This window comes from Octopus bimaculoides, chromosome 8 (assembly GCF_046866305.1).
Source record: "Octopus bimaculoides isolate indiv1 chromosome 8, ASM4686630v1, whole genome shotgun sequence".
In the NCBI taxonomy this organism is placed as follows: Eukaryota; Metazoa; Mollusca; class Cephalopoda; order Octopoda; family Octopodidae; genus Octopus; species Octopus bimaculoides.
Window position 1 is genome coordinate 41,097,828 of NC_142935.1, and position 8,429 is coordinate 41,106,256.

At 32.6% G+C, this 8,429-nt stretch overlaps 1 long non-coding RNA gene across 1 annotated transcript; it reads right to left on the reverse strand.

Annotated features, from left to right (window-relative positions):
- Window positions 1-4,356: 4,356 nt before the first annotated feature.
- LOC149134367 (uncharacterized) lies at window positions 4,357-7,925 on the reverse strand. The gene is made up of 3 exons (XR_016242763.1): window positions 7,741-7,925; window positions 5,582-5,674; window positions 4,357-4,617 (listed from the first exon to the last, which is right to left on the reverse strand). It is a non-coding gene; the product is annotated as an uncharacterized LOC149134367 (long non-coding RNA).
- Between the last annotated feature and the right edge of the window lie 504 nt (window positions 7,926-8,429).

Here is an 8,429-nt window from a genome sequence, read left to right on the forward strand (position 1 = left end):
GTTTCTTGTAACTTACACGTTTTCGCTGTGCGGGAGTTGTTGTTACCTCTACCATTTAAAATATTCGACAAGCCATTTGAAACAATTTCTTTTTCTTATTAAATATTCATTTAAAGCTCATTTTCCTTGATCCATGTGTTCAGTCTGTTGTGTAATGTATTTCTTGGCTATATTTTGTTTGCTCTTTGTTTGTGAAACGTCTTATTTTATTTTGTTTTGGAGATGTAGGTGATAATAATCGAAGCCATTTTTCTGTGTTTGGGCAGCGTGTAAAGATTTCACAAAAAAAGAAAAGCAAAATAAAAACAAAGACAAAACAAAACATAAAATTCAAAATTTATATTTCGTTTTGTTAATTCTGTAGAAGTTACTACACGCTCATAACCCTCACAAAATTTGTGCTGCTGCTGCTGTTGTTATTGCTGTTGTTGTTATGGCCTATATTATTAATATTTATGTTGTCACTATGTATTATTTTATTTTTGTATTTTTCAATGTATAAAGGTTTGCATTTACAACTGTGTCTGTCCGTTAATATTATAATTGTAATAATTTTACCTGTTAGTAATTTATAGGAATTTCGTTTTCAATATATTAAAAAAATATTTGTGTCTGTATGTATAGTTACCAGGTCTTCTTTCTTTCTCAGAGGAAGTCATATTAAATCGCTAAGGAACAAGCTCAGTAAATATTTCTAAAATATAATGAATTTCTGAAGGCAAAATCCATTTTCCTATGTCAGGGTAATAAGATAGATGTACAAATAATCTAAAATCCTGTGTTCTTTTACCTCAAGTAAAACAAAATTAGTTTCTTTCCGGAGTCACAATACATCAACAACGATAGCAAAAATAGCAGCAACAACGACAAAAACAACAGTAACAATTTTTTTTATTAGTAATAATGAATGGTTATTTCCTAGGAGGCAAATTTTGCTTAGCAGAAGGCTCATAATTAGCAGCGAAAAAAAAAACCTTTTCTTTTTCAGAAGAAAATAAATGGCTAGTAATGTTTACTTTGAAGAGAGAAAAAAAAAAAAAACAGAAAAAAGAAGAAGAAAAATGTAAAGTTTTGGCGGCAAAGTTGTAAATATGACGATTATTTTGCACTAAGCAATACTGAACTAATAGTGAGTTTGAGGTAATTAACCGAGCAGAAAAGCTACAGACAAAATGAATGTAATGTAACAAATATATAGATTCCTTTCAGAAGTTTCCAAAAATTTAAGATGCAATTATGCAGAGAAGAGGAATAGAATAATGCCAATAAGAGAGCAAAATTTACAGTAAGAAAAATAATTATATTTCGTTTTTGTTTCTGTTTTTTTTTATAATTAATACTTCCTTCACTGTGAGTTTGTTGTTAACTAATTTTCCAATTTGGTAACGAACTTCATTCTTGTTCTCCTGTTTCTGTTTTTATCGCCCCCCCACACAAATACACCCACAAGCACACACGGGTACACACACACACGCACGCACACTCACACTCATACACACACAAACGCAGACACCCACGAACACACACACACACACACACACACACACACACACACACACATTCACATATATATAAGGCATATAGTTTCTGTAAAAATATTCCTGATGAATCTCTGAAATGAGATGGAAGTCGTAAATAAGTATTTATCCAAAATTCTGACTATCTGTATAGAAGACAATATAGTACCGAGGCTATTATAGAAGACACTTGCCAACCCGGAACCATGTGACTGTGAAGCAAAATCCTTACCACAACAGCCACACCTGCGCCTATACATACGCACACGCATATATATATATATATATATATATATATATATATATATATATGAAAGAAGGTTTGAAAATGCACTTATTTTAAAAATATTTACTTACTTAACCGGTTTCACTTTTTTAGAAAAAGATTATCAAAAGTCTTTGAGAATAATAAAAAATGTTAAAAAACAGTTTGAGTATTAAAATGCATACACACTCCCACACTCACACAAAACACTCCCGCGCACACACACAAATGCACACATACATACACACACATACGCACACATACGTACACACCCTCACACATACATACGGTTGCTCTCACACACACACACCACAAGGACGATCAAAACAACACATACATACTCAGACAAAGAGATATACGCACACTCTCACGTACACACACCTAACATCCCCACCGACACAAAAAACACACAAACACACACTCATATACACATTCCACAATAAACTCTGGGACCAATAAAAACGGCACACACACACACACACACGGACACAAACACACATATATACACACACACATAGAGATGTGCACAAAACCAGTGAACCATGACAGACTAACTCACAGACCAACCAAAAATAAAAAAAATCCTTTTTAACTCTTCTTTCCTCCCACCCCAGCTAGCCAGTCATACTGTCTCTTAAGACAGTAAAACATTCCTTCAATATACACAAGAGAAAAAGGCCAGGTCAGTTCCTTCTCAATTTTATTCGATTGTCAAAGAATATGTATATGTATTTTTCCATATAAGTATTTTCATACGCTGTTTTTAACATTTTCATCTTATTATCAGAGAATGTGTGATAATCAGTATGTAACACTACAAAGTTCATACAAAGCTTTATACTTTAAATATATTTTATCATCAAAGAATGTATATATGCATTTTAATACTCAAACTGTTTTTTAACATTTTTTATTATTCTCAAAGACTTTTGATAATCTTTTTCTAAAAAAGTGAAACCGGTTAAGTAAATAAATATTTTAAAAATAAGTGCATTTTCAAACCTTCTTTCATATATATTTCCACTCGTACGGTATTCCACAACTTTACTTTATTATATATATATATATATATATATATATATATATATATATATATATATATATATATATATATATATATATATATATATATATATATATATGTATATATATATACACACATATATATATACATATATATATACATCAACTTAATGTACATTGTATCAAAATAAGAGCCACTAATAATTTCTTGACATTCGGGCACGTGGTTAGGCAGATTTTGACGACGTTGCTGGTGTCTCCAAGCAATCTGTTGGCTACGGGCAATGGTTTGTTCTATACGTAAGAATCTGCTGACAGACACAGACGCATGCGCAATTATACATAGCATAGAAGCAAAACGTTCCCTAAAGCTATCTGAAGGGTTATGTAATGGAAAAACAATATGTAGATAACTAAGAATTGAATGATGGAACATTATACGGCATGCTGGCAATCCATTATCAAATTGTTATTTATCTGTTATGTTTAACAAATTAAAATTGATATACCAAACTAGCTTATCATAGAATGAACAAATCATGTTACGAATCGTATAAACACTCAGCAGAAATCCAAAGACTTTGATTTGATTAGATTTCGCATACAAACGCCACTTAAAATAATTTCTTGAAGCAAACTGCGAACCAGATAATCAACAACTGATGAGCAATTGTTGATAGTTGAGCACGAGAAGAAATGCTGAACAAATATAATTAATAGCAGTGGAAATTATATCGGTATAGGCCGTTTAGCTTAATCTTATTCATGAATCGTCAACATGGATGTTATAAATACTTTCTGCTTTCTAATTGCTGTCCTTCCAAATACCTAATTAAGTTTATCAAAATTTTGAAAATAGAAGTATACCTGTTGCCTCATAGAAGCTATAAATCTTCTCCTTCAAATTATATTTTAACGTCTCTAAATACGAAGAACTCACTAGATCTGTAGTTCAGAGTACTATACGTCTAGAAAGTTAAATTGAATGATCACGACTCAATGAATTAATACTGAACGACAAAAAAGAAGTGCCATGCAAAATATGGCTGCAAAATGTTTTTCCTCTTACAATACTATTAGAATTCTATTACACTGTACTTGCTGTGGTGACATTAAATCTAGGATACATGATTGGATAAAAACATAAATATCTTGCATAAATATTCGTTTCTACTCTAAGCACAAGGCCCCAATTTTTTTTTTTGGGGGGGGGGGCAGTCGATTAGATGGATCCCAGTGCGCAACTGGTACTTAGTTTATCGACCCCGAAAGGATGAAAGGCAAAGTCAACCTCGGCGGAATTTGAACTCAGGTAAAGACGGAATTTGAACTCAGGTAAAGACGGATGAAATACCGCTAAGCATTTCGCCCGGCGTGCTAACGTTTCCTATTTTTTACTGCCCACAAGGGGATACACACACAGAGGAGACAAACAAGGACAGACAAACGGATTAAGTCGATTTTATCGACCCCAGTGCATAACTGGTACTTATTTAATCGAACCTGAAAGGATGAAAGGCAAAGTCGACGTCGACGGAATTTGGACTCAGGACGTAGCGGCAGACGAAATACCGCTAAGCATCTCGCCCGGCGTGCTAACGTTTCTGCCAGCTCGCCGCCTTATATAACGTAATTATTAAAACACGCATAATAATTACATCAACTAAGAACTTTCACAGAAATAGATTTTATGGAGGTCAGAATCATTAATGTGAGGACAGAATCATCTTGCTAGTTGCGAGTAAATTTTTGGAGATGTTTTCCATTCCTCCAGAGGTTCTCTGATGCATGAATCTACTACGTTGGACTGTCCTGGGAATAAATATAAAGAGATATTAAGTTAACGTTGATTAAAATCGCATAGTTTAATAAAGTGTTTATTCGTAGGATTTCAATAAAACTTCCACCAAGGGCATACATAATTCAGCATAGATAACTGGACAAAAAAAAAGCGTTATGTACCGTTGTTGGGGTCAGCTATCAGAGTACAACTTCCCTGTGAAACAACTATTTTATGTTGATAATTAATCTGCATTTTTACCTTTGGCAATTACAATCCAGAGTGACATGCAATGTGACATTCTGCTATACTCCCCTTAATAGAAATATGAGACTTTGCAGAATCTAAAGTAACATTAAGCGACATGGTGCAAAATATGAATCTAATAATCCATGGAAACGGGCAGAAATCTTTTAATCTTCATTTTAATATAATTCTTTTAGAATAAGTCATATGATTTATATCTGCAAAAGCGAATTAGTTGAAGAATATAAAGAATGTTATTATATTATACAGATTTCTAACTTCTTACATCAATAATCTGTTTCTACCATGTGTTATCCACTTATAGCAAAATAGACTCTATTAAATATAGAAGAATGCCGTTATATCGTTACAGAGCAATGCCAATAGCAGTATACATTCTATAGACATATTATTCCTTTCTCTATGCCTTAATCGGTCAAATAAATCAAATGCAATGGAAATTACAAATTTTCAAACCTTAGGGCAAATGTAGGACAAACTACTTTCTCTCTTTCCATTAACAAATTTGTGATGCTTTATTCCAATAACCGGATCGTTTATTTCCGTGATTATACGGCATGATCAGTGGTACGTATTTTGCCACTGTATTGTGCTTACAAACAATATCGAATTGGCGTATCTTAAACAATCCAGTTTACATTACTGCTTACATACTACATTGTAGAAAAAAGAGTCCTGTCTAAACAGTGGATAAACTGATAGAATTGAAAAGTGAAGAAAGAACCTCACTTCAATGGAATCCATTGTTGCAGTTCCCTTCTCTTTTGCAGTTCTGTTGCAGTTCCCTTCTCCAGTGGCCATATTCGGAGACAGTCAAATATCCTCAAGGTAAATATATTTAATGCAGAGAATTAAATACATAATTAAATACACTGATGAGTGAGCCGAGATTAGTTCAACAGGTATATGTTTCAATAATTTAATTTAATTATTTTATTCTAATAATAATGTTAACATTAGACAGATAGACCGACTACAACAAATATCCTGTTGTAGTGTCTCTGCGATTGGACATAACATTTCGCTGATAATTTACGTTATTGTTAGTTATTATCAGAACAGTTTATTCTTTTAGTCACGTATTTTAAGAAGTACAATGTTGTTGCGTCTGTCTCTGTGTTGTTTTTCTTTTCAAACAAAAATTAGGTACTAAAAGAGATATTGTCTGATAAAAAGATAATGCTATACGTTAGAGTATTTGTCATGACATTTTCTGCAAGCTAACATATTTCTTAAGTTGAATGCCGAGAATAAACGACTGCGTATCTCTTGGTAAAGAACAAAGTTCAACTATTGGTTGACTATAAAGAAGTATGGCTGCTAAAGCTTCTGCTATCTAACTTAAGTATGTATGTATGCATGGACATATGTATGTACGTAAGTATGTATCTGTCTGTTTGTCTGTCTATGAATGTATGCACGCAAGTGTGTGCGTACATGTGTATACATATACATGCTTATGTGTATGATATATTTACAAACATATGTATATGTGTATATATATACACACACGTATATATATATATATATATATATATATATATATATATATATATATATATATATATATATATGTGTGTGTGTGTGTGTGTGTGTGTGTGTGTGTGTGTGTGTGCGTGTGCGTGTGTGTATGTATAGCAACGATATAATATAATACAATATAATATAGGTTGTGTAAGTAAGAAGCTTGCTTCCCAACTACATGGTTCCGGGTTCAGTTACACTGCGTGACACCTTGGGCAAGTGTGTTCTATTATAGCCTTCGGTCGACCAAAGCCTTGTGAATGGATTTGTTAGATGGAAACTGAAAGAAGCCCGTCGTATATATATATATATATATATATATATATGTGTGTGTGTGTGTGTGTGTGTGTGTTGATAGAAATGGTAAGACAACAAAAATATAAAAGAGACTTCGATATTATGTAAATAGACGAATTTACCTGTAAATATAATATGTGACAATTATTCGGTAGCCATGATAAAAGATACTGGCCCAAGTATCTTGGGCCAGTATCTATTACTATAGCCTCATGCAGACCAAAGCCTTGAGAGTGGATTTGGTAGACGGAAACTGAAATAGCCTGCCGTACACACACACACACACGCACACACACACACACACACACACACACACACACACACACACACATATATATATATATACAAGCGGTTCGGGAATCGAGACGGCTAGGTTAAGTACTAGGCTCACATAGAATAAATCCTGGGGTCGATTTGTTCGACTAAAGGCGGTGCTACAGCATGGCCGCAGTCAAATGACTGAAAGAAATAAAAGAATAAAATAATATATATATATATATATATATATATATATATATATATATATATATATATATATATATATATATATATACACATATATATATGTATACACACACACACACACACATATATATATATATAATTCATTTAAAATATAGAGATGCCTATAATAGGACATCTACCCGCTAGAAAGAGTAGCAAAAAACTCTATACCACAAAAATAGGGATAATTTCGAAAGAGAATGAAAAATAAAAACATGTTTACCAGTCTATACTTTGTACCATGGTTTCAAGCTATTTAGCTAGATAAAATTATATCTAACTCCGGGGCTTTCGTCAGTAGAGATACGGATTAGCGTGTAAACACGAGCCAAGGAAAAAACCTGACTCGAGTTTACATGCTTAATTTCCAAAACATTTTTTTTGCTACTCTTTCTAGCGGGTAGATGTCCTATTATAGGCATCTCTATATTTTAAATGAATAATATATATGTAGTCTATTGACTAATTTTTTATTCTCGCTGGACCACTGGTGGTAAATTAAATTTCTAAAATTTCTTTTGCTGCCCTATGATTAATAATGATATATATATATATATAGTCACCATGATAGATCGCTGACCAAAACATTCAATTTTTTTCTCCGTGTTTTTCTCCTTGTTTTCTCCGTATTCTTTCTGTTGAAGAGCGTAGCTCAAAACGTTAACGACTTTCTCTATTCCCGAGCGTTAAACTAATACAGCCTTCTGTTGTTTACACCACCTGTCCTCGTCTGTTGTTTTTTTCGTAAATTCTCTCATATATATATATATATATATATATATATATATATATATATATATATATATAACCGCAAATATTTCGCTTAGGCATTTCGATACTAATACCCTGATGTTAGAACTCAATATATGTATGCTTCAGAAAAAAAGCACTAGTAGAGTAAAGAATGTTATAAGAGATTATATAAATGATAAGGGAACAAAAAATTATGCAATGGATTTCGTTAGCTTACCAAGCGTTTCTGCTGTAGGTGACAATTCACTCATAGCTGAGTTCTTGTGTATTCCCTTATAGCAGTAACAACTGATAATGAATCTCATTAATTTTTCGTGTTCCATTGTCATTTATATAATCTATCTATCTATCTATCTATCTATCTATCTATCTATCTATCTATCTATCTATCTATCTATCTATCTCTATGGACGGACGGTAGACGTGTCGGCTCTGTAAGTTTTGCCTTTTTCATGTTTTAAAAAGTTTGTTTGTAAAGTTTATTTTATATACAAAGTTG